General features: G+C 38.2%; 1 non-coding gene across 1 annotated transcript; it reads left to right on the forward strand.

Annotated features, from left to right (window-relative positions):
* The first annotated feature begins 7,798 nt into the window (after window positions 1-7,798).
* On the forward strand, window positions 7,799-7,878 carry LOC111775113 (small nucleolar RNA SNORD115). The gene has a single exon (XR_002810614.2). It is a non-coding gene; the product is annotated as a small nucleolar RNA SNORD115 (small nucleolar RNA).
* The last annotated feature ends 16,408 nt before the right edge of the window (window positions 7,879-24,286 follow it).

Here is a 24,286-nt window from a genome sequence, read left to right on the forward strand (position 1 = left end):
ACCCACCAACTGGGAGAAAATATTTGCAAACATATATCCAACAAGCAGTTAATTTCCAAAACATATAAAGAACTCACACAATTCAACAACAACAAAAAAAAACCCTATCAAAAAATGGGCAGAGGAAATGAACAGATATTTTGCCAAAGAAGATATACAGATGGCTAACAAACGCATGAAAAGATGTTCAACTTCACTAATTATTAGGGAAATGCACATCAAAACTACCTTACATCTGTCAGAATGGCTATCATTACCAATAAAAAAATAGCAAATGTTGGAGACGTTGTGGAGAAAAGGGAACGCTGAAACACTGCTGGTGGGAATGCAAACTGGTGCAGCCACTGTGGAAAACAGGATGGAGATTTCTCAAAAGATCAAAAATAGAAATACCATATGACCCAGCTATCCCACTACTGGGTATTTATCAAAAATACTTGAAATCAACAACTCAAAGAGACTTATGCACCTATGCACTCTGTTCATTGCAGCATTATTCACAATAGCCAAGTCATGGAAGCAACCCAAGTGCCCATCAATGGATGAATGGATAAAGAAGCTATGGTATATATATACACAATGGAATACCACTCAGCCATAAAAAAGACAAAACTGCGCCATTTGCAACAACATGGATGGACCTTGAGGGTATGATGTTAAGTGAAAAAGCCAGACAGAAAAAGATAAAACACCACATGATTTTACTCAAATGTGGAAGATAAGCAAACACATGAACAAAGAGAACAGATTAGTGGTTACCAGAGGGAAGGTGGAAGGGAGGTGAGCAAATGGGGTAAAGGAGCACATATATATGGTGACAGATAATAACTAGACTATTGATGTTGAGCATGATGCCAATCTATACAGAAACTGATAAATAATAATGTATACTTGAAATTTCACAGTGTTATAAAACATTACGACCTCAATAAAACTGAAAAAAACAAAGATTGCTAATCAGTTGATTCTAAAATAGGGAGATTATCATGGAATATCTGGGTAGACGCGATGTGATCACACAGGTCCTTAACAGTGATAAAAGGAGGCAGAAAAAATAGCCTCAGAATGATGCAATGTGAGAAAGACTAGACCAGCCATTGCTGTCTTTGAAAATGGAAGGAGCCAAGAACTAAGGAATGCAGGCAGCCTCTGAAAGCTGGAAAAGGCAAGAATTCTCCTGTAGAGCCCCCAGAAGGAACGTAGCTCTGTGCACACCTTGATTTTAGCCCAGTGAGACACCTATCAGACTTCAGTGTTGTTTTAAGCCATGAAGTTTTTGATAACTTGTTACAATAATAATAGAAAACTAATACACTGAGATAATATTTGTTTCTTATAATACTTTTATTACTTCAAAAAATAGAAGTACAATGTATAAGTCCTAAAAAGTAAGTAAATAAAATTTTACGGGAAAAACTTCTAGTACCCACATTAAAGAATAAAAAGAAACAAGATTAAGTTACTTTATTTTATTTAGCCCAATGCATTAAAATACTATCATTTGAACATGTAATCAATATAAAATATTAATAATATATTCAATTTTTTTCATACTGAATCTTGAAAATCTGGTATATATTTTGCTCTCCAGCACGTCTCTATTTGTACAGCTATATTTCTAGTGGTAAGTAGTCACGTGTGGCTAGTGGTTACCAAATTAGCCATCACAACCTTAGATTATATATAGATATATATATTTTTTTAGGAAGATTTTCCCTGAGCTAACATCTGTGCCCATCTTCCTCTACTTTATATGTGGGACGCCTGCCACAGCATGGCTTGACAAGCGGTGCCATGTCCACACCCGGGATCCAAACCTGCAAACCCTGAGCCACCAAAGTGGAACAGGCGAACTTAACCGCTGTGCCACTGGGCTGGTCTCTCCTTAGATTATATTTTGACAAAGAGCAGCAGAGTTGATAAAGGCCTTCCTTTTACCTTTGCCGTGTGATGACAAACTGTTTCTGATTACCTATGCTCATATCAGTGGGGAACACACAGTGTTCGATAGTAAATAGGTGTCAGGAGCTATGTTTATTTCTGCAATAAAGATGTAACATCTGGAACCACAGATGCAATTGCATCATCACCTGATAAGTTTGGCAGCAATATAGAATCTTCCCCCGTGATCCATCAGGCTTTGTATTGTCTAAAAAGGTAAATTAAATGGAGATATGGTAAGAATAACTACTCCTGCATCTCTCAATTTGTTGATGATAGCAAAAATTCTATAGTTTCCTTAGGAATGTGTTTTGGCCTTTGGTTTACTATCTTATAAACTATCTTGTTACTAAGTATGTCTATTCCCACTGTACCTTTGGGGATTGGGGAAGCAACCACAGGATGGGTCCACACTCCTCCTGGACTCTCTCTGAGATGAACTCAAGCCAACACTCCATCTATCACTCCACTTCCCTAAGCTCCCATTGTGACTAGTGTACAGGGATCTTTCTAGTCTCTGGGTAATAGCAACAATTTAAATCCAGTAATAATAATCCCTAGAAAATCTATGTATTTCCTTTTTCCTGGGGCAGTGACCCTGATAAATGGCCAAGGTCCATCTAGAGAAGGCTTAGGAAAAAAACCACCACGTACAGAGTCCTTTCTCAGTAGGGCCTCTGATCTAAAGGCTTCCTATCTACGAACTGGCTTAGATCTGAGAACAAAATAAGTTGTCATAAATCTTCACAACCAATCCATTGTGATCCACAGGGATCACACTGGGAGGCACATGAGGTGGAGTAATAAAGACCCTGGATTCCCTCTCCTCCCTCCCTCCAATCTCTTCTCAGTGCTCTCTATTTGTGGAGGCTAACAGGAAGGTAGAGGACAGGCAATCTCGCTGATGTAGCCCATCCAGTCATGTCCCAGAATACACAGCAGGGCAGGAAGGGTGGAGAGCAGATCTGGAGAGGCAGATGGAAGATCCTAGAACAGACTCCAAACACACAGAAACAGACATATATGTACTGACATGTCTCTTTTAAACACAAATTAATTCCATCATGCTGCTTTCACTTAATGTGCATCTCAGAGTCCATTCTGTATTGGTACACAGAAAGCTGTTTTATATTAGTAACTACTGCATTTTATTATCTATATTATGGATATATCATAATTTATTTTACTAGTCCCCCATATAAATAAAAACTGGTTCCAAGCTTTTGCCATTGCAAATAATGTGTCAATGAATATCTGTATAAATATATCATTTTACACGTGAAAGTGTATGTGTAAAATAAATACCTAGGGTATTTTGATCTATTATTTTGATAAAAATTCATGAAGAGCACTTCGCACTTAATTCTCTTATTCTTTAGAACAGGGTTTCTCAATGGGTATTTTACAGCATGTTATATGGTGGCTTATAGGTGTGTCATTAATAGCAGGGTAGAAGATTGGGGCTCACCTATATGCTGCATTTGGTATGTAAATATTATTTTCTGTGTGGCCTATGATGTGATTACCTAATACAAGCAAAGAAGAAATAATTATATTTACATGGTATCAACTCCCTTTTCTTTCTTATACTACCCCAACTTCATTGATTATATGATTTACCTCGGTTTTCCCTTTAAGTATTTTCTGATGGGTGGGATGAGTTGGCCCTACCTACTCTCGTTCTAGCTGTTTCCCTGTGTCGCAGCGACTGAAAAGCTAAAGGCTCCATTTTGCAGATTCCAGATGTGATTCAGATTTGACAAACCAGATACGAATTCTGGGAGGCAGAGGTGAGATGGGAATTTCATTTCTGCTCTTTCGGTTAACTAGTGAGGTAGTGGTATATGGATTTTCTACAGCAATTCAGTGTCCAATGACCAGCACCATGGGTGTCAGGAAGAAGGACATGGAGGACCTGTTCTGCTGGTGGGGACCACAGCGCAAGCCTGGATTTGGTCCTGGGAGCGATGCCTCTGCTCAGGGTGGCTTTTCCCTGGGGTGGTTACTCATCAGTATGGCTCAGGAGCTGGTGGCTTCCTGATCATGGAAGAGGTAGCAGTTCTCTCCTAGAAGCCATTCGATATGCTGTGATAAAGCTTTGCTTTGAATTCCATTGTATAGCAGATTTGCTTCATTAAGTTTTTGAATTCATAAAAATATGTTTGGGCAAAATTTTCATTGTTCTCTTCCAACATTTTTCTAAGTGTTCTTCACCTTCAGTTTTTTTTTTCAGTTTTTTTTTATGGTTTTCCTTTTTTTTAAAAAAAAAAATCTTTTTGTGCATTGTATTTAGAGTAGAAGAATTTCGAAGAGGAAAGTTTTTCCTGGACAAGCAGTGTGGGACATTCTGAGGAGGGAAGGCCCAAGGCTTTTAAGGCTTTTAATTTTTAAGGCTCTCAGGAATTCTCCCTGGTACACAGTGCAGTTCCCTATGACATAGATTTACTGAGAGGATGAGGCATCCAGACCACAGAGACCAGTGGTGGTAAAGCCGCTCCCCATGCAGAGACTTTCTCCTCTCGTCTGCCCCACCAACGGACTGCTTCCTACAAAGATGGTGTCTACCTCCTTTCTTCTTCAATCCTCCTTGCCAAAATGAGTCCCAGGAAGATCCCGCAGCCAGTTTGTGCACCAAGTCCCCATTGGCTTGGACAAAGACTATATTTTGTTTTAGTGTTTTTCTTTTAGAATATGACACTTGCTTTGGAAACCCAGGGAGAGAACAGCAGTCAGAGAGTTTTGTCTGAGATCTCCAGCCTCAGGCATCTTCTCTCTAACCCTCTGCCAGGCTCCCTTTCTACTCATGATCACCCTTCCTCAACTGCTGTGTTTTAAATTTCTAGATCTATCTAATTTTAATTGAAGATGGAGATTTCTTTTCTTTCTGTTTTTCCTTCTTCTGGTTATTATTTGTAATTTACGAAGTTAGAATCAGGCAGTAGCATCTGTATGTGTCCATTTCAGTATTGGAATGTTAGACTGGGAAGTCCTGATTATGCTGCAAGTGCAGGGAGAGGATACAGTGCCGACACTGAAAATTCAAGATAGAGAATACGATGGGGCTGAGGTCTGGAGAGCTGGGAAGAGAGGGTCTAGGATAAGTCCAGGATGATGATGCTTTCTCGCATCTCTCCCACATAGAGCATGTCAGAACTTGTGCAGCATATTGGAACAAAAGCACAATGCTGTTCACACCTACACAACACCAGCCTAAAGACTTTGGCCCCATGCTACCTTGAAACCAAGGAGATCAATGTCTCAGCACCCTGTGACCATTTTCAGTACAACAGTTTGCACCAGTGAGGGGGCACTGAAAGAGCGGAAGGTTAGATTTGGTGAGAAATGTGACATAGGTTCCCCTTATTTGGGACATAAGAAAAATAGCAGAGGTAATAAAACAGATGGATTTTAAGGTTGAGAGGAGATGTGGGATGTTTAATAACAAATATAGGATAGTTGAAACTCATTCCTCAGGCCTCACAAGTACTGTGAAAAACCTGATCATAATTCTTAGGCAGTAATTGTAAGAGGACATGGAGAATCAATCTCTTCATCCTGGGTTTATTCTGCCATGGTCACATCAACACAATTTTAAATTCTGAAAGAAAATTTATGTAGTATAATAGATCCTTATTTTTTCTTTTCTTAACCTGTTACTTTTCCAACTAAAATTGGATATTTTAGTTGTAGTGTTTTAGGCTAATTGATTCAGAAAATCACTAACTGTCCACCCTCCTTGCATGTGTCAGTAGGACACGTGGGTGAATGTGTGGGTGACATAAAAGAGACCAGGTAAAAGGGAGCAGCAGGAGCTCAACTCTTTATAGCCAACCACGATGCCACTCAGGGACTGCCACAGAGCAGAAGGACAAGGCCGGATGTGGCATCTAGTCCAGCTTCTCTTCACCCACCCCGATCTACTGTCCAGCATGAAGTTGCTAGTCACAGAGCACACAGAAGGAGGAAATGTGGAATGGAGAGAGAGGAATTTTTAACTGTAGTTTATTCCTCTCTGCCTAACTTTAGCTTCTCCAAGTGAGCCTCAAAGAGAGAGATAATAAATAAAATAGTATAAATAACTTCATTATTGCTCAAAAAGCTATTTTTCTTTTTTTAAATCAATAAAAAACAACTGATTTCTTTATCAGTCTGGATGACTCTTCACTTAGAAAAATCTAGCCTATGTGAATTCTATTCACATTTTCCCCTACAACATAATTCAAATGGAAGCCTATCATTAGCTTTAGATTTTGGAATAATAATTCTTAGTCATTAGACACCAGTGGACAGAATCAGTCATTGTTTTGAGTGAAGTCTCCTCATATTTTCCATTATATCATTATCAATACAATATTTTATACATCATGCTTAGCTTCCTGGTTGACATTTTCCTCAGTATTCAAGGATTGATTTCTTTGGTATAACTGTTGATAACAGAAGCTTTTCAAATCTGAGTAGGCCTAAAATGGTTAACCTAACTTAAATGAAACATTTTTAAGTAAATATGAATGGAATTCTCATTCGTAGTAATCCAAGAATAAAGGTCAAAGGTAAAAGCAATTAAATCTGCAATCTAATATTAAATTCACAGTAAGAAGTATGAAACTCTGCAATTTCTGAAATTAACCATCAAACCAGGATGAATTACTCATCTATGACAAACTCCTTGTTTCAATTGAACGTTATTTTCAGAGTTAGGAGGGGTGGCTTGTAATTTTCAAAAGATATAATTATTAAGAAACTCCAAAAATATAGTTTACCTTATTCTTTATTTGTCATAAAAGTTATCATAGCTAAATTTATTTTTACTATTAAATTATACATACTAAACTAAGGTTTAACCGACAAACATTGTCTGCCTTCATATGGCATCAGTAATACTTTACATACTATCTTAACCAACGTTAAGTGGGTCCATACATATTTCTCATACACATTATGTGACAAGGACTTCCTGTTTTTTTAATGACTGACCCAATTTTGCACATTATATTACTGAAGTAGGAGATAACCATATGGTCAGACAATGAAAAGGTCTCCCATATCTCTATGCTTATAGGAACTAACGCTTACATACCAGGCATCATACTAAGGGCTTTACATAACCATCCCATTTTATACTTGCCATGGCAGTGTGGAATAGGTACTACTATCTCCATTTACAGCTTAAAAAAAATCAAGACTTAAAAAAGTTCAAGAACTTGTCCAAGGTTAAAGAGCAAGGATTCAAATCCAGTTTAGCTCCACTTCAAAATTATGCTTCTCATCAATCAGTATTTTAATAATTGATGTGACAGCCATGAAAGTGTGCCACTCATATCTCTTGAAAAGAGCTGCATATTTGCCTAATGGCCCTATTGCTGCCCCTCTGGAATTCATCCCTGCATTCATTAGGTCTCCTCTAAGGGGCAGTTTTGGGACTCATGGGCTCTATATCAGCCAGGCTGAAAATTTCCGGGAAATTCACTGCAGTCCAAGATGCTTCCTACCCAAACTCTTCCTTTTTCTCCTTCTGTAGCTGTCCTACCTGCAATGTGGTCTGAAAGCAATCCCACTTTTCCCTGCTTCTTTCGATAAATTTCCTGTATGAGTAATCTTGTTTTTGTGCATGCTTTCTATTAGTTCTGGCAAACTAATAGAAGATACACTGGGAGTGGTCTAAGAAAATAAGATGAGGCTTTGGGACAAGCTCACTCACTGCATCAACCTGTATGTCCGTGTACAATCTATGTCAGTCAGGTATCCAGCATGGAGTACATGGAAACTTGTGTCTACCTTGTCAGCATAATTTCCAGAATCCATCTCTGGTAGACATATTCAAGTATAAGTGTATGGGTGTATTGGGAGTGCCTTGGCTGGGTTGATGATGAGATCTTATCTTGTCTTGAAGAAAGAAGATCACCTAAAAATCATGTTCAATAAGATTATGCTAGACCCCAAGCCAGATGACAATCCTGGGACAGGATGTTGGGAATCCTTATTTTCCTTCTAGAACAATCATATTTTGGGCTTGAGACAATAAATTCTTTGAGGGAATCTCATGTGGCCCAAGCATGTCTATGTGCTAATGTGATCAGCACAAGCTTGTGCCTTATGCTTTGTTTAGTGATCGATATTTTGTAATAGTAGGGCATAATCAGGGGTTATTCCTTAGCTCTTTTTCTCTCATTGTGTCTTCAGTGAGACATTCTGCCAAGGGTTATATCATTGATTAGTGATGTGAGAGGAGTGGGTTTCTTTGATCATAGGTACATGCCAAATAGAACATCAGATTAGTAATGAGTCTTGTTCAAAAGCAACAGGTTTTACTCATTTAGGGAACTTAAATATGAATATACAGTTTATTTTTCTGTATTAGTCTTAAGATATGTTCCTTTGGAAATAGAAATCTTTCTGTTATACATGAAATTGATCGGATTGTAAATTGAGGAAATTTTTCCTTAACTGGCACCCCAAGAAACATTCATCTCAGTCTTTATACACGTTGAGTCCAATTGCAAAAAAAAAAAAAAAAAAAGGTTCAAACATCAAGAGCCAGGGGATACACTTAGGATTTGATTTTTGAGAATTCTTGATAAAGGAGGCTAGAATTGGATAAGCAAGAATTTACTGATATGGAGACACTTTCTTGGGACATGAGACTTAACACTCTAGCAAGGACCAAGGAAATGGGCAAACTGACTACAAGAGTGGCCCTTAGAATCCTGGAGAAGGTGATGACAAGGGCTGAGCAAAGTGGCAATGCCTGAGGTGCCCTGAAAGATGGTAGATGAAAGAATTAAAAACCTCACAGAGGGGGGTGAGCTGGAATGGATATTTTATGTGGAGCCAGAAGACCTTATCTTCCATGGGAGGGTCCAGAGGATACAAGGCCATGTGGAATGTCATGGTGAGAGTAGGGCACCGACATGGCTAATAAGCTCAGCGGCAGCTCCTCTGCGCCAGGGCTGATGGTAGGAGAAGCAGTCTTAGACTGGGCTCATTCCTTCATTATATTCTCCAAAGTTATAAAGGCTTGGTTGTAGTACTTGACAACTAGAAGGCGGGAGGCCATAATTACATTGGCCTATGAGGAATTATAGACCTAGTTAATACAGAATGACATCCCTAGAGGTAAAATAAAAGAACCAAGGATGCTGCTTGGCATCTACAACCAAAAAATGCAAGAAGGCTGATGGCAGTTGCCCCCAGTAAAAAGTGACTATCCCTTGCTTCATTCTAAGACCTGAGCAGATTTTCAGATTTGGAATCTATTGACTAAAAACATGTCCAAGTCTTAGGAGGAAGGACCCTACTCTTCAACAAAAATATATACTCTAACCATTCTCCCAGTCTGTCCCAAAGAGACTTATGGCCATTTACTTGGGTGATGTATACTGAGGAAAAGTGAATCCCAAACATTTTGAGTACTACCTGACAAAGGGTCTTAACTGACATTTTAACTGGAGACCCAATGTGTCATCATGGTTCCTTGCTAGAGCAGGGGTTTTGGAGGGAGTTTGATAAGTGATTTTCTGGACTGAAGTTCTAATAAAGTCCAGCCCAAGTAGGCCCAATGGTCTTTTCCCCAGTTCCCAAATGTGTGATTAAAATCGATAGAATTGGCAGTTGGAGTAATTCTCACATTGAGTCTTTGGCCTGTGGAGTAAGAATTATTTATAGTGGGAAAAGCCAAGTAGAATTCTCTCAAACTATTATCTGAAAAGATAATATTGTGCCTTAGGGGAAATGACAGAGATTGGTGCCATCCTTCAGAACCTCAAGGATGCAGAAGCGGTGATGTAGTGGGTTGAAAGCAGGACCCCAAAAGTATGTCCATATAACCCTGTCCATGTAACCTTGTTTGGAAAAAGGGTCTCTGTAGGTATAATTAAGTTAGGATCTTGAGACGAGATCATCCTGAATTATCCAGGTGGGTGCTAAACCCTATGACAAATGCCCTTATAAGAGACAGAAGAGGAAAAAACCCAGAGGAGAAGGCAATGTGACAATGGAGGACAGAGATGTGGCCACGCACTTTGCAAAGAAGCTAGCAGCCACCAAAAGCTGGAAGAGAGAAAAAATTCTCCGCTAGCATCTCTAGAGGGAGTATGGCTCAGGAAACGAATACAGATGGTCTCTATCGTATGTTTATTTAATTTGCCAGTCTGGTGCCTGCAGAAATCTGATGAATCTTGGAGGATAAATGTTGACTACCATAAGCTCAATCAGGGAGCCACCCTGATATGGTTGTCCTGGACATTGTGTCATTACTGGATCAGATTCATAAGGCCTCGGGTACATGGTATCTGCCACTGGTTTGCAAGAAGCATTCTTTTTCATTCAAACCAGAAAATAGAATCAGAAATTGTTCATGTTCATGAGCAAGAATATTCATTTACAGATTGCCACAGGGCTTTATGAACTCTCTGGCCCTCTGTCATAATATACTCTAATACACTAGAGGTCTTGGCATGTATACTCCAAAGGGTAGAAGACAAACTTTATAAAGATTCAAGGATCTGCCAATTTGTAAAGCTTTAGCATCCACGGCTTGCCTTATGGTGTCATGTCCCTCCCAAAGTAAAGGACAAATTGCTGCATCCTGAATCTCCCACCACAAAGAAGGAAGCCCAATGCTTGGTTGGCCTCTGAGGGTTCTGGACATAACACACTCCACACCTGAGAATACTGCTCAAGCCCATTAACAAGTGACAAAACATGCTGCCAGCTTTGATTGGGACTCAGAGTGAGAAAGGGCTCTGCAGTAAGCTGCCTTATGACTTGGTCTCCAAGGCGGTGGTAGCAAAGGATACAGTGCAGATTTAACAGCAAGCTCCAGTGTGAGAATCATAATGCAGGCTCCTGGGAATTTGGAGCAAGGCCATGCCATCAGCAGCAGAGAATGACATAGTTTTTGAGAAACTGGGGTGTTTCTGTATCTTGGTAGAGTTGGAACACTTGACCATGAGGCATCAAATGACCATCATAAAGAACTGCCCAATATAAGAATTCTGTGAGAACCAGCATATCATAAAGCCACACATGCCCAGTAGCGTTCCATTGTCAGATGGATCTGGTACCTCTGGGATTGAGCCTGAGCAAGACAAAAACGCATGAGGAAGCTTCCTGAGCAGGTAGCCCAGTTGCCCATGTTACCTATTATAGATTTATCAGTGCCCTCCCGCAGCTCACACCTATGGCCAGACAGGGGGTGAGGGTCCCTAAATGACCAATGTAGAAGAGAAGGCCAAGCTTGGTCTATGAGTAGGTCCACTGAGCATGTGGGGACAAGACTAAACTGATGGAGACTTCATTACCACCACATGCAGGAGTAGACTCAAAAGATAGTGGAGAGGAAAAAAAATCTTATGAATTGGCAGAGCTTCAAAGAGTGCTCCTGGTGATTCACTTTGAGTGGAAGGAGAAGTAGTCCAAAGAAAAAACATATCCACATGACTGGGTAGTGGCCGGTTGCCTGGCCTGTAGGGGAAAGGAAGGACCTTGTACGATTGGAGACAAGGAGGTCTGCATAGAGGCATGCAGATAGACATAAGAGAGTAAGAAGAGTAAAGATTTTTGTATCACATCTTAACACCCTCCAGAAAACATCCACCCGAGAAGAGTCACTGAACAACCGAGTAGACAAAATGATGCAGCTATTTCAGTGAAGCCAGTCTTTGTCATTGGCACCTTGGAACTAGCAGAATTAGAATAAGGAGCATGTAAACAGTGTGGCCACGGTGGCAGAGACGGAGGCTAGGTATTGGCCCAACAGCATGCACTCTGCTTACCAAGGCTGATCCAGCCACTGCTGCCTCTGGAAGTCCAGTTGTCAGCAACAGAGACCAATGGTGAGTCCTGATATGAAATAATTATTCTGATTGTTCTAAGTACTTTTTTCCTTTTTTGGCATTGAATTTTTAAAATGATCATTAAATAATAGACATTTGTGGTGAAAAAACTTACAGATTTTTTAGAGTATTTAATAAAAAATGCTATTGGTCTGAAATAGTAAACAGAGAAATAAAATTGAAACCCCTAACCTTCAAGATAGAGACATGACAAAGTATGCCTGAAGTCCAGCATCCTAGAGTGCCTTCTGCAAGACTGACAGGCTTAGTCTGATGGGAGGTACATGACACACACAAGAAAGAACCAGGGAGGGGCTAGGATGGCCAAGCACCTGGCCACCCGCACTGGATCTATAGCTCTTCTGTCACATCCATATCTGAGCCTAAGCTACCAGAAAAAGAAAGTCTATATGCAAACTCATTTTTTAGAGAAATGAAATAAAAATTGGACGAGTCACTTACTATTACTTTTGGTGGTTACAAATAATTTTTTTTTTCTATCAACACTAGACTATGTGTGCCTAGATTTTATTAGGTAGTCTGGCTTCACATGGCATACACTGCTTGATTTAAGGCAGCTTCCTTTAGTCATCAGTAAAAAAATGCAGAGTCATTTTGAAATCACAGCCAATCTGCTGAATATGAGGTTTTGAAACACGATAGTATGTTATTGTATATTATTTATATTTTGTTCAATTTCATATATTTTTATATCTATCTGGAAGATGCTGGTTTAACTAAAATTCATCTTTCTCATTTTCTTTCTGTCTCTCTCTAACATGACAGCTTCCTTGCCTAAGGCCTTTTAAGTTAATTTATTTATGTAAACAGAAGGTTTAGCTGTAACTGCAAGTATGACTTTGCATTTTATGAAGGCCAATGGTAATACTGAAATTATCAGGTAAATGTGTCAAGCAGGTGACATGTATACTTTTCCTTTCACATTTTATTTTGAAAAATTTCAAATCTATAGAAAATGGAAAGACTGCTACAATAGAACTACTACAGTGAACGCTTGTGTACCCTCTGTGGAGGTTCACCAACATTTTTGCAACATTTGCTTTATCTTTCTCTGCAGAGAGATAGATGAGCACATAGATACATAGGTATACATACATATATATGCACATATCTAGCTACATACATACATAGTTTTGTGGTACTTTGGTAACCATTTAAAAATAAGTTGTAGATATGGCACAACTTCTAAATACTTCAGTAAATATCTCCTAACATTTTCCTACATAAACACAAAACCATTGTCATACTCAAGACATTTGACGATGATACAATAATATTATGCAATATACAGTGCATATTTAAATTTTTGCAATTATCTCAAAATATCCTTTATAACTCTTTGTTTTTTAAAATCCAGTATCCAACTAGGGACTATCTGCTGCATTTGGTCACCATATTGCTTTTTTCTGTTTTAATCTAAAATGGTCCTCTCCACCATTTTCTGGTTTGGTAATATTGACATTTTTGGAGTCCAGACTAAGCTGTTTTGTAACATGTCCCACAATCTGGATTTATCTGATTTTCCCCTTCATGGTTAGATTCAGGTTAGAGTTTTTGACAAGAGTACCTCTGAGGTGAGATGCGCTTTCCATTGCATCCCATCAGGAGGCACCTATGTCATTTGTTCTGTAATTGGTAACGTCAAGTTTGACCACTTGGTTAAGGTGGAGTCTACCAGATCTCTTCACTGTAAAGCATTGGAATTAACAAGTAAATTGTGGGTTGATGCTTTGAAAAAGCACAAGTATCCTCTTCTACAACTTTTCACCCAATGGATGTACCACTTCCAGGGCAAGGTTTTTAAGAAACCAAAATTTTCCTATTCTCTTTCTGTTTCCACTGGCTGGATAAAGACAATCCACAACCATCTGGGATGGTGGAGCCATACCATGGAATAAGCCCGGGCTCCTTAAATCATAACGTGGAGGAAGGTCACCTGCTGACCCAGGACTTCTGCACTGGGACAGTGCACGAGAAATAAAAGCTGTACATTGTTAAGACTAACATTTTTGGTCTATTTGAAACTGCAACTAGAATTATTCTAAATAATATATTAGTTCAATAATTTCAGCGCTTATTTTTTACATCATTTTGAAGTGCCTGTTTTCATTTGGATTTATTTTGATACTTGGATTAAATGGCCACTAAATAGCTGAGGAAGATGCTTCACAAAATTATATGTAAATCCAAAGGGAGGAAGAGCATCATTGTTTGTACTAACTGGATTTTGATACTGATTTTTCAGAGCCATTCATCCACTGCAAAGGTTTTTTTTGGTTGAAATTCAGCTAGTAATTATGTCAAAAGCTGTTTTTGAACACTAACAGGGAAAATGTTCAATTTATATTTTAACAAATAGAATGAATATTCATTGAAACTATTCATCTGGAGTTTTTATAGGGGTTAGAAAACTCTATTTCTAGATTTTTAAGTCTATATTCATAAATATTTTTATAGGTAGCACATATATTGTTTTCAGCAACTAATATCATAATGAAGGAAATATTTCAGGTAACTATTTTCAAAATTCTCTTTCTATGGCATGAGTTTCTCTTGAAAAGTAGTAAATTTTATACAGTTTTTTGAAAGTCACTTTAATCTTTAAAGAGTGATTAAAAGCTTTTAATTTTTTTAGAAAATTGTGCTTGATAGCATAATACTGATCAGTAACATCATAGAAAATGTCTGCAAATTTGGAATGGCATTTTTTTAAAAAAGAAAAAAGTAACATCTTTAAGTTCAGTAACTCTTTTAAGTGCTTTGCATGAAACAATAAGTGAATCACGTATTAAAAATATTTAATGATCCCTTCCTGTTTCATTACAAAATATTGTAAATACTCTACCTTTTTAAAGGTCATATTTTAAAACGTAACTATATACATATAAATGTTGTCCTGGAGAATTTTTGTACATTCCTGGTTTCAGTTTCTTTGCTACAATAACTCGCCTATGAATAAGTCAGTGGGTAAATATTATGAGAGGTTCTAGCTCTGTAACCTCATCGTGAATCCTTTCTTATTCCAATCATAGCAACCGCTTCATTAGTGATCACACTTATACATCTTTTCCACAAGGTATAATTTTTACTAAAAGGATCATTCACTTCTTACATCTTCTCTGCTAACTCTTTCCTTTAGTAATCCACAAAAAAGTGGTTTTTCTTGCATTTCATAATTGCTTTATAGGCTATTGAAACATATGTTTTGATATGAAAATGTTAGAAACATTTGTATACTTCCATCCAACTGTATAGTTAGCATTTGTCCCAAACTGCATAATTTATTCTAATATGTGCTTTTTGAATTTTAAGCAATATTTTCAATGCATATTCCAATAATGTGAGTATTTGCTCACAGAAGAATGTTCTTTAGTTTGTCTTCATGTTGCTATACAATTGTTACTTAACCACTTTTATTGTTCTAATAGCAAGAACAAATGTTTCTCTAACAGCATGTGGCTTTTTGTCTTCCACTGTTAGTAAAAAAACCTCAAACTTTTAAATGTTTACCATAAAGTTTGGTGAAGTTTTATGGAATATAGATTGTGTGTTAAATAATTTAAACTTGGTAGAAATACGTAGACGTTTGTTTTTCAAAATCTATTTGCTCAGTTTTTAAATGCCTTGCACATTCTCTTTTTCCTGAGGAAGATTCACCCTGAGCTAACATAATGTGCCAATCTCCTCTTTTTGCTTGAGGAAGATTAGTGCTGAGTTAACATCTGTGTCAATCTTCCTCTATTTTTTATGTATAGGTCGCTTCCACATCCTGGCCACCGATGAGTGGTGTAGGTCCGTGCCCAGGAACCGAACCCAGGCCGCTGAAGTGGAGCGCGTGGAACTTAAACACTAGGCCACAGGGCCAGCCCCCCTTACACATTTTTATGACATAGCTTCATACTACTTTTTGCTAGTATCTGAATGTACTATATATACTTTGAGAAAATTTTTATCTTTAAGGAAAGTGAGTGTAATTCTATAATCTTAACAGTCTTGTTGATAATTTAGTTTTGAGGGTTTTTTTGCACTACTTCTTGTCAAATTTCTATTTATTTTTACCTATAACATGGCCAAGAAACACCAGGCATAGGAGGAGTGTCACTGTGGCTATTTCTCACCATGACTGATAGTATTATTTTATCGTTAGTTCATGGTTTCTTTGCAGGATTCTTTTTTCGGTACCCATCCATTCTGTGAAAACTCATTTACTTGAAAGTAGATAATAAAATGCCTAATTTCTCCTAAACTTGCATATTTCATGAAACATTTTTCTTATTTTTTACACTAAAAACAAGTAGAAAAAATAGAGATTCTAATATTTTCTTCCCATAACCCACTGGATCACGTTATGGTCCTTTTGTATATATTCTTCTTTGGAGAATTACTGGTATTGCCGGCAAATACAATAGCAAGGACTTTCAAGCATTTTTTACTGTGACTGCAATCTATTGAGTCTGAGAATCTATTTTATATTGCAATCCTACTCATATGTGCACACATCCATAAATGAATACAATCTTTATAAAATAATATGATGTGTGATGGACTATAATATATTTATTATTTCATTTCATTACAGTGACTTTGACCGAAAATTTCAAAAAGATTCTGTTATCATGTTTTGCACACTGTGGTCACTTGGAGGGAACTGTGTAGTATGGCAGCAAAAACAAGGGTTGTGGCGCCAGACGGGTGTTGGACTGGTGTTGGTTTGGTCATTATATAGCCTTTTGAAGCTTTAAAACTTATTCAAAGTCTCCTCCTTTCACTTGCCTCATCTGTAAAATGAGAATAATTATATTTACCTTGTGATAGTCATGAGAATGAAATGAAATAATGTATGTAAAGACTCTAGCACCACTTCTGGCACATAGTGGGTACTCAGCAAGTAAATGGTAATCATTGTTAGTAGCGGTATTATAATCCTAATATTCCCAACTTTATAATAAGAAAGATGAGTGAGTAAAGAGAAGCCAGAAATGGTAGCTATAGGGAGAAAAAGAAAAGAACAGTAGTAAGAATTTAGGACTAGAGGAAAGATAGACGAAGAGAGAAATGTCGTTGTGAATTCCCATACTAATCTCCTGAGCCAGGCCCTTTCAGGTGCCACTCACGGGACCACTCCATTGTAGAGGGATGACAATCTGTTCAGATTCTACCACCGCTTCTAGAATGCCTGGTAGCCCATGGATGTTCTCTCCATATCTTACAACAATCCTTAAAATGTATAAGCAGACCCATTTTACTAATGAGGAAAGTAAGTCTCCAGGACATTCAGTTAGTGTCTACAGAAGTGGGGGGAATGGTACGCAATTGCAGGTCCTGTAATTGTAAAATTCATTGCTCTTTCACTCTTATCTTCCTGGAACGGGCATGAGCCAGCCAGGATAGCAGGTAGGAAGCCGTTTCACATGAGTCACAATTCCTCCAGACCCAAGGAGCCCTGTTTTGCCTGTTTGCCTGAATTCCAAACTAGTCTAAGACAACTATCCTACAAGAAGCCTACCTGGGGAGCAGCAGCTGGAAAATCTGTCTCCTGAAGACTTCAGAAAGGCTTCTGATCAAAGAAGACAAGAGAGAGGGCCTGGAGATTCACTCACGGGGTAAAGTGAGCAACCAGCCCACACTCCAACCCTGGGCTTGGAACTGCAAATGCTGCATTGCCACGCAGGAGTCTGCTACAATATCCTCCCCCTCCATATTTATTCCTAAGCCATCTCAGGGCTGTTTCTGTACCTTACTTGGTTTTCAGCAATCTTACCAGTCAAGTTACATTTGCAAGTTCTCTGCCTTCTTTCTGGTCTCCAAGCTGGATCCTCATTTTACAGATAAGCTTCAATTGTTACCTCCGTGGAACTTTGAAAGATCATCTCTTTCCCACAGGTTTTAGTTTCTGTTAAATGCAGTCTTTCTCCAAAATGATGTGCTTTCAAGTTTTATAATCTATTGCTGCATCAATATCTTATACTGACATGATCTGTTAGCAATTCTGCAAATCTCTGTCTGTCTAATTAGTATTTGGTCATAGTTAGTAGAGTTAGTCTGAGAGTTTGTCTCCCAGGAGATGAGAGAGAGGGAGAGAACATCTCTAAGGCAATTTATTTGTATGGTTTCTTTTATGGACATGTGGCTAATCTATCAGTTTACCACTCACAGTGGGACCCTTTCCACCTGTGATAGTGTTGACCACCAGTGGTCATTTGTTCTTTTTATTCTTAGAAAAATCCCACCTTTTTCTAGAACTATTCAGCTTACTCAAAATTTCCAATGTCTTGCCATCTCTTCTTACAGAGAAAGAGAAATACATATCAATACTTTATAAACATAACTATTTGACAGAAAAAATTAAATACTCAAATGCATTAATACTCATCCAATTAAAGCTCATTAAAATAAATGTGTCCTATGATATTTTCTTCAATTGAATTAAAAGTAGCTTTTATATACACTTTAGTTTTAACTTTTGTCTTTGAATATCATTGTAAATTCACAGCTTTTCTTAAACACAGACTCAACTTATTATAGTTAATAATTTTTTCTTACTGATACTCAAATATTTACAACTTGGCTATTAGTAACAGTTTTAAATGGCTCTTTTTCCTTTCAACATTACCCTAGACATTTTCTTAAAGTATTTTTGCTAACATGCAACAGTAACATATTCCTGATACCTCTGGATTCTTTATTAAAAAGGAATCAGCTAATCTCAAAGGAGGCCAGGTCCCTTTATGGGAAAAATAGTCCTTGAGAAAGGTGTATATTTGTTGTTTCACTTGAGTGCTGCTGTTGGTCAGTGGATTAGGCCACTTTACTGAGGGTGCTATAAAAAATTGTTTTTCAGAAAAAATATATATTAGGACCCAAGTTCACATGACATTTTCATATTCGTACTTTTAAAGATTTTATTCCAATATAAAAGTTACAATTGGCTACATTATTTAAATTTTTAACCCCTTACCTATGAAATCATGAGTTTCATCTACATTGACTGGAGAATTTATCTTCATTTCACTGTCAATAAGAAATACCATAAAACAGTGAAATGCACAGTATCACTCAAAGAATGATCATATCATTAATCTGTTAATGATATGCTGCATGTATCCATTTAAATATAACAGATTGATATGCAGCACTGAACAGTACCTTGTGTAGCTTAATTCCCCTCTTCAACCATAAGTCAGGTAATAGAGAAGAAATTTTAATTATAGCACTCTGCCCTCTACATGCAACTGAAAGCGACAAAACCCCAAAATTAAATCGAAAGGCATTATGAACAAGACTCTTTCCATAGTAGAATTCAAAGTATATTTGGTTGTTGGCCTTTTGCTGAAATAGGATGGCATCTGAGCAGTTTTGCTTCCTTTCAACAATGCTGCATGTAACAGCACAAAGCTCTGTCTCTGAAAAATAATTGAGAGCAGCTAGACTGAAGCATCGAGGAGTCTGCCAAGATTCACTGGCATTTGGGATTTGGCAGAATGTTGCAAAATAAATTTTCTTAGACAATTCTGGGTTTTGCTACATACCCAAATGTCTGATAAGTAATTCCAAGTGTTCCTTTGACCACAGGTTTTCCTCCACATCTCTTGATTATGTTACTTTTTCATCTGCCTGGGTTAAAACAGCAAATTACACAAGCCTGGCATGAGATCTAATGCCGTGCTTCCTTCTGTTTCAGTTAATCCTTTCCAGTTCTCTTTGAAAAGCTAACGTGTGGTTACAGTAAATACTTTTTAAAAGTAAACCTACCAAACATAAGTAATTTGTTAAGACTTTATTTTTCTTAGAGTAGTTTTAGGTTCACAGCAAAATTGAGGGGAAGGTACAGAGATTTCCCATATATGCCCTGCCCTCACACATGCATAGTCTCTCCCGTTATCAGCATCTCCCACCAGATGGTACATTTGTTACAACTGATGAACTTACATTGACACATCACAATCACTGCCCTGGAAGTCCTCTGTGTTCTGCCTGCTCATTCCTTCTTCCCTCCTAAGGCCTAACAACCAGTGATCTTTTTATTTTCTCCATAGTTTTTCCTTTGCCAGAATGTCAAATAGTTGGAAGCATATAGAATGCAGCCTTTCAGATTAGTAATATGAGTTATAGATTAGTAATAAGGCTTTCACTTGTAACATGCATTTAAGTTTCCTCATGTCTTTTCATGGCTTGTTAGTTCATTTCTTTTTAGCGCTGAATCATATTCCATTGTCTGGATGTACCACAGTTTACTTGTTAATTTACCTACTGAAGGACACCTTGATTGCTTCCAAGTTTTGGCAGTTGCAGATAAAGCTGCCATAAACATCTGTGTGCAAGTTTTTGTGTGGATGTAAGTTTCCAACTCCTTCGGTTAAATTTCAAGGAGCATGATTGTTGGATCGCATGATAAGAGTATGTTTAGTTCTGTAAGAAACCGCCAGACTATCTTCCAAAGTGGCTGGACCGTTTTGTCTGCCCACTAGCAATGCACCAAGAATTCCTGTTGTTCCACATTCTTACCAACATCTGGTGTCTCAGTGTCTTGGATTTTGGCCATTCTAAGAGGTATGTGGTGGTATCTCGTGGTTGTTTTAATCTGCATTTCCCTGATGACATATGATGTGGTACATCTTTTCACATGCTTATTTTCCATCTATGTATCTTCTTCCGTGAGGTTTTTGTTAAGGTTTTTGACCCAGTTTTTTATCAAGTGAACTTCACAAGTGTTTCTCAGTTGCCCGCCCTCCACCCCCTTAGGTGGGACAGGAGGGCTAGAGTTGGCCCTTTACCTTCTTCTAGATCAGTTGGGCTTTGATAAAGCCTCAGCAGGCAGGCTCTGGTTAAATAGTTTTTCCTGAGGGTTGATCTTGTTCAGAAGAACAGAGTGCTCTTGCCGATTTCAAAACGGTTCCTTTTCCCTTCTCCCTTTCAGAAGCATGAGGGGATTTTTTTTCCCATATCTACAGGAAGAACCTGGTTACGCTCCTGGAGGTAAAACTCACAAAAGTGTGGGGGCCCCTATGCCTGGGTAGCCTTGGACTCCAAAACTCCACCTTGGAGTTTTTAGCTCTGAGACTTGCCCACTCTGAGCCTCCTGAAATCCATCAGTTAAGGGTTAGATTTTCCTCTCCCAGCGCTGGGTCCTTTGGTGATTTCAGCTCCTGCGTTTCTCCTCTGGTAAGTTGCAATTCTCTGTTTTGGCTTCTCAGTGGCTCTATTTGGTGGGCAGCCCTTTGACTTCACTTCTCTTACAGATCTGAGAAGTATAAGAAGTATTATTTGTTTTCCAGTTTGTTCAACTTTTTACTTGTTGTAGGGACAGAATGGTGACTTCAAGCTCCTTACATATGGAACCAGAAACTAGAATTCCTAGGTCATTTTTCATGTTTTTAGTTCTCTGTGTAGCAGATTTTCCTCTCATTCCAACATAGTTGCACAACCACGAGGACCATCACTCAGCAGAGGATTTGTGGACCCCACTTGCTGTTTCCTCTTCTTTTGTTTTGTTTTTTTTTCTGAGGAGGATTAATGCTGAGCTAACATCTGCTGCCAATCCTCCTCTTTTTGCTGAGGAAGACTGGCCCTGAGCTAACATTCGTGCCCGTCTTCCTCTACTTTATATGTGGGATGCCAGCCACAGCATGGCTGGCCAAGCAGTGCCATGTCCACACCTGGGATCCGAACCAGTGAACCCCGGGCCGCCAAAGCAGAAGGTGCAAACTTAACCGCCGCGCCACCAGTCTAGCACTGCTGTTTCCTCTTCTTTTATCACAGCAAAGTGAGTATTTACTTCTAAGCTTTGAAATAATCGTTACTCACATGTGTAAATATTGTTTATAGTAGGCATGCAGAGGGAATTATGCTGTGTAAAAGGTTTTTCCCCTCTATATTGCATCATACAATATTCTCTGGGCTCAAAGCACTTTGTAACTCACGACAAGATTTAAATGTCATAATAAGGCATAAGGACATATTGTATTAGTGGAGTTCAGAAAAGTGTAAAATGAGCATGTGTAAAGAAACTCATTGAGGGGCTTTTGGAAGGATTGGGGTTTGCAAGTGCCCTGAGAAATGAATGCATTTTGGATGGAGAGAAAAAAGAAGAATGGACACTGAAGAGATGGGGAGCAGCACTGACAATTAGCATGGCAAATCAAGGAGGCATCAAGAAGATGATTGGGTTAGGGTGAAGTTATACAGGGGAGAAAGTGTGGGTGAGTCGCAAAAATGGGGCTAATTATGAAGGTCTAGGCAGGACAAACAAGGTAGTTAATGTCCATCGGGTACATACTATGTGCCAGTCTCTCTGCCGAGCCTGCTAGATTTCAGTTGCTTCTCCCTCTACCCTACGAAGGAGGCATGACAGATAGGGAAACCGAGGCAGAGAGAATGAGTAGCTTGCCCAGAGTCATGCAATTCACTCTTTTTGCTCCATTCTCTAAAACAATTCTAAAATAGTATTATTTCACCATGGAAACTTGTTTTTCATTTTGAGTATAAATAAGTTTATTTTCATTAGGAGGCAGAAAATATTAAGCATTTTACAAGGTGAAGTATCTACAATAAAAATTAATATCTCATAAAAACAATTTGATGAAATAGATTAAAACTACCTTCTGTGAATTTTGAATACATTGATTTGGAAAAGAATCATGTAAAATTTTTATTTATGGGCTTTATATAATGTGTCTTGAAAGCTTTTGGTAGTCCTGAAGAGTAAGGTATATTTAGGCCATAATTGGAAATTTGCTTTTATAATGGAAACTATAATTTTTTCTAGCTAAATAAAAGAAATACTGAGATCTAGATAATAAGACTGATATTACTTTCAGTGGAATTACAACTTCAGGGAAATCTTTCTTTGAGTTCTTGCTGATCCAATTATAAGTAAATATATGAGAGAAGGTGGAGGTTTGTCCTTGCTTTATAAAAATGTAACCAACTATCTAGTTGAAACACAAGAAAGTGGGTGTGTTTGCCTCCTGGAAACATTATGATACTTCCTCAGAAAATACACCTCTAACATTCTAACAGAAAGAAACATCAAGTTACAACAAGAATTAAAATGAATTAAAAACAAACTCTTCAACAAACTCAGACAGTTTGATGAAACTAGCAGAAATTTTGGTCTATCTAACCTGCAATTGTCACATTTTAATTGGTTGCTTTGACATCCATTGCATGTAACAAAGACGTGCACCCCAGTATTGCTAACTGGAAGGTGCCAAGGGTCCAGACTCTGGTATATGACTGGATGCATGTTGGCTTATTTTGCCACTTTTCACTTAATTTCTCAGTCAGTGAGAGGGATATCATATGCCTGTGGTACAGTCATCATTACCTTCTATTTACTTAGAGCTTCTTTACTCCAAAGGATAAAAGGTGGATGAAGATGCATCCATTGATGTCCTCTATTGGTTGCTAATTCTAAGTTTATGTAGTGTTTCTGGATGTGTCAAAGATTGCTGGCTGCCTAATGTAATTCTCCCCATAGGCCCTGATTTTGCTATGGCAGTAACATGCCCAGCTAAACATTTACATTCCCTGGCCTTCTTTGTGACTTGAGGATTGTCATAGGTCACCGTTCTGGCTAAAGAGATATAAACCACTTGGCGAGAAAGGGTGCTACTACTGGGTAAGCTCTTTAACAGGAGCAGACTAGCTGGGATAAACCACGTTTGTTCCCTTTTCCTTTTCCCCTCTCTCTGCTTGAAACAGGAGACGTCCCAGCACCAGCATCTTTGTCCAGACCATGAAACGGTGGTTCTCACCCTAAAGGGGGCAGAGCCGAGATCTAGAAAGAAGCTGACACCTCTTTCCAATGACACCAGGGAGCTACTACACAATCCTTGGGTCACCCAACTCAGGTCTTACCTTTGTGAATGAAAAATAACTTGCTTTTTTGGTTAAGTCAAAAGCAGTTCTGCACAGCAACACTGGATACATTGCTACAGTTAAGAAATGTAGCAAATAGGAAAATTAAAACTAAAAGCATGACTTTAAAGCCATTCCATTTTTTAAATATAAGATGGTATTATATCACAAATGCGTGCATATCATGATAAATTTGAAAGAAGCCGAACAAAAGAAATACAACTTATAAAAAAGAAAACATGTAAGTCTCCAGATGGTATACAGCTTTACTAAAAATTCTATGAGGTTTACCATAGAGTCAAATGGTAGTCAGTGTCTACCACTGTCCCTGTTTGATGGAAATCCTAATAGAGAAAATAATTCTTTACATTAGATAGTAAATAAGTGAGTCTTTGATTTTCAAAATTTGCATGGCCAGAAAAAGGAAATATCTCTTCTTTTGATAGAAAATAACATTATCTGCCAAAATCCTGGAGGTGAATGCCAAGAACTATATGAGTCAAAAATTTGCTGGCAACAATTAATACACAGTTTCAAAATTAATCATATTTTTGAAAAATGCTTGTTATATACCCTTACTGTTTCTGATCCCTAGGAACATGACTGTATTATCAAAGCCAAGAGTTCTTGAA

This window comes from Equus caballus, chromosome 9 (assembly GCF_041296265.1).
Source record: "Equus caballus isolate H_3958 breed thoroughbred chromosome 9, TB-T2T, whole genome shotgun sequence".
In the NCBI taxonomy this organism is placed as follows: Eukaryota; Metazoa; Chordata; class Mammalia; order Perissodactyla; family Equidae; genus Equus; species Equus caballus.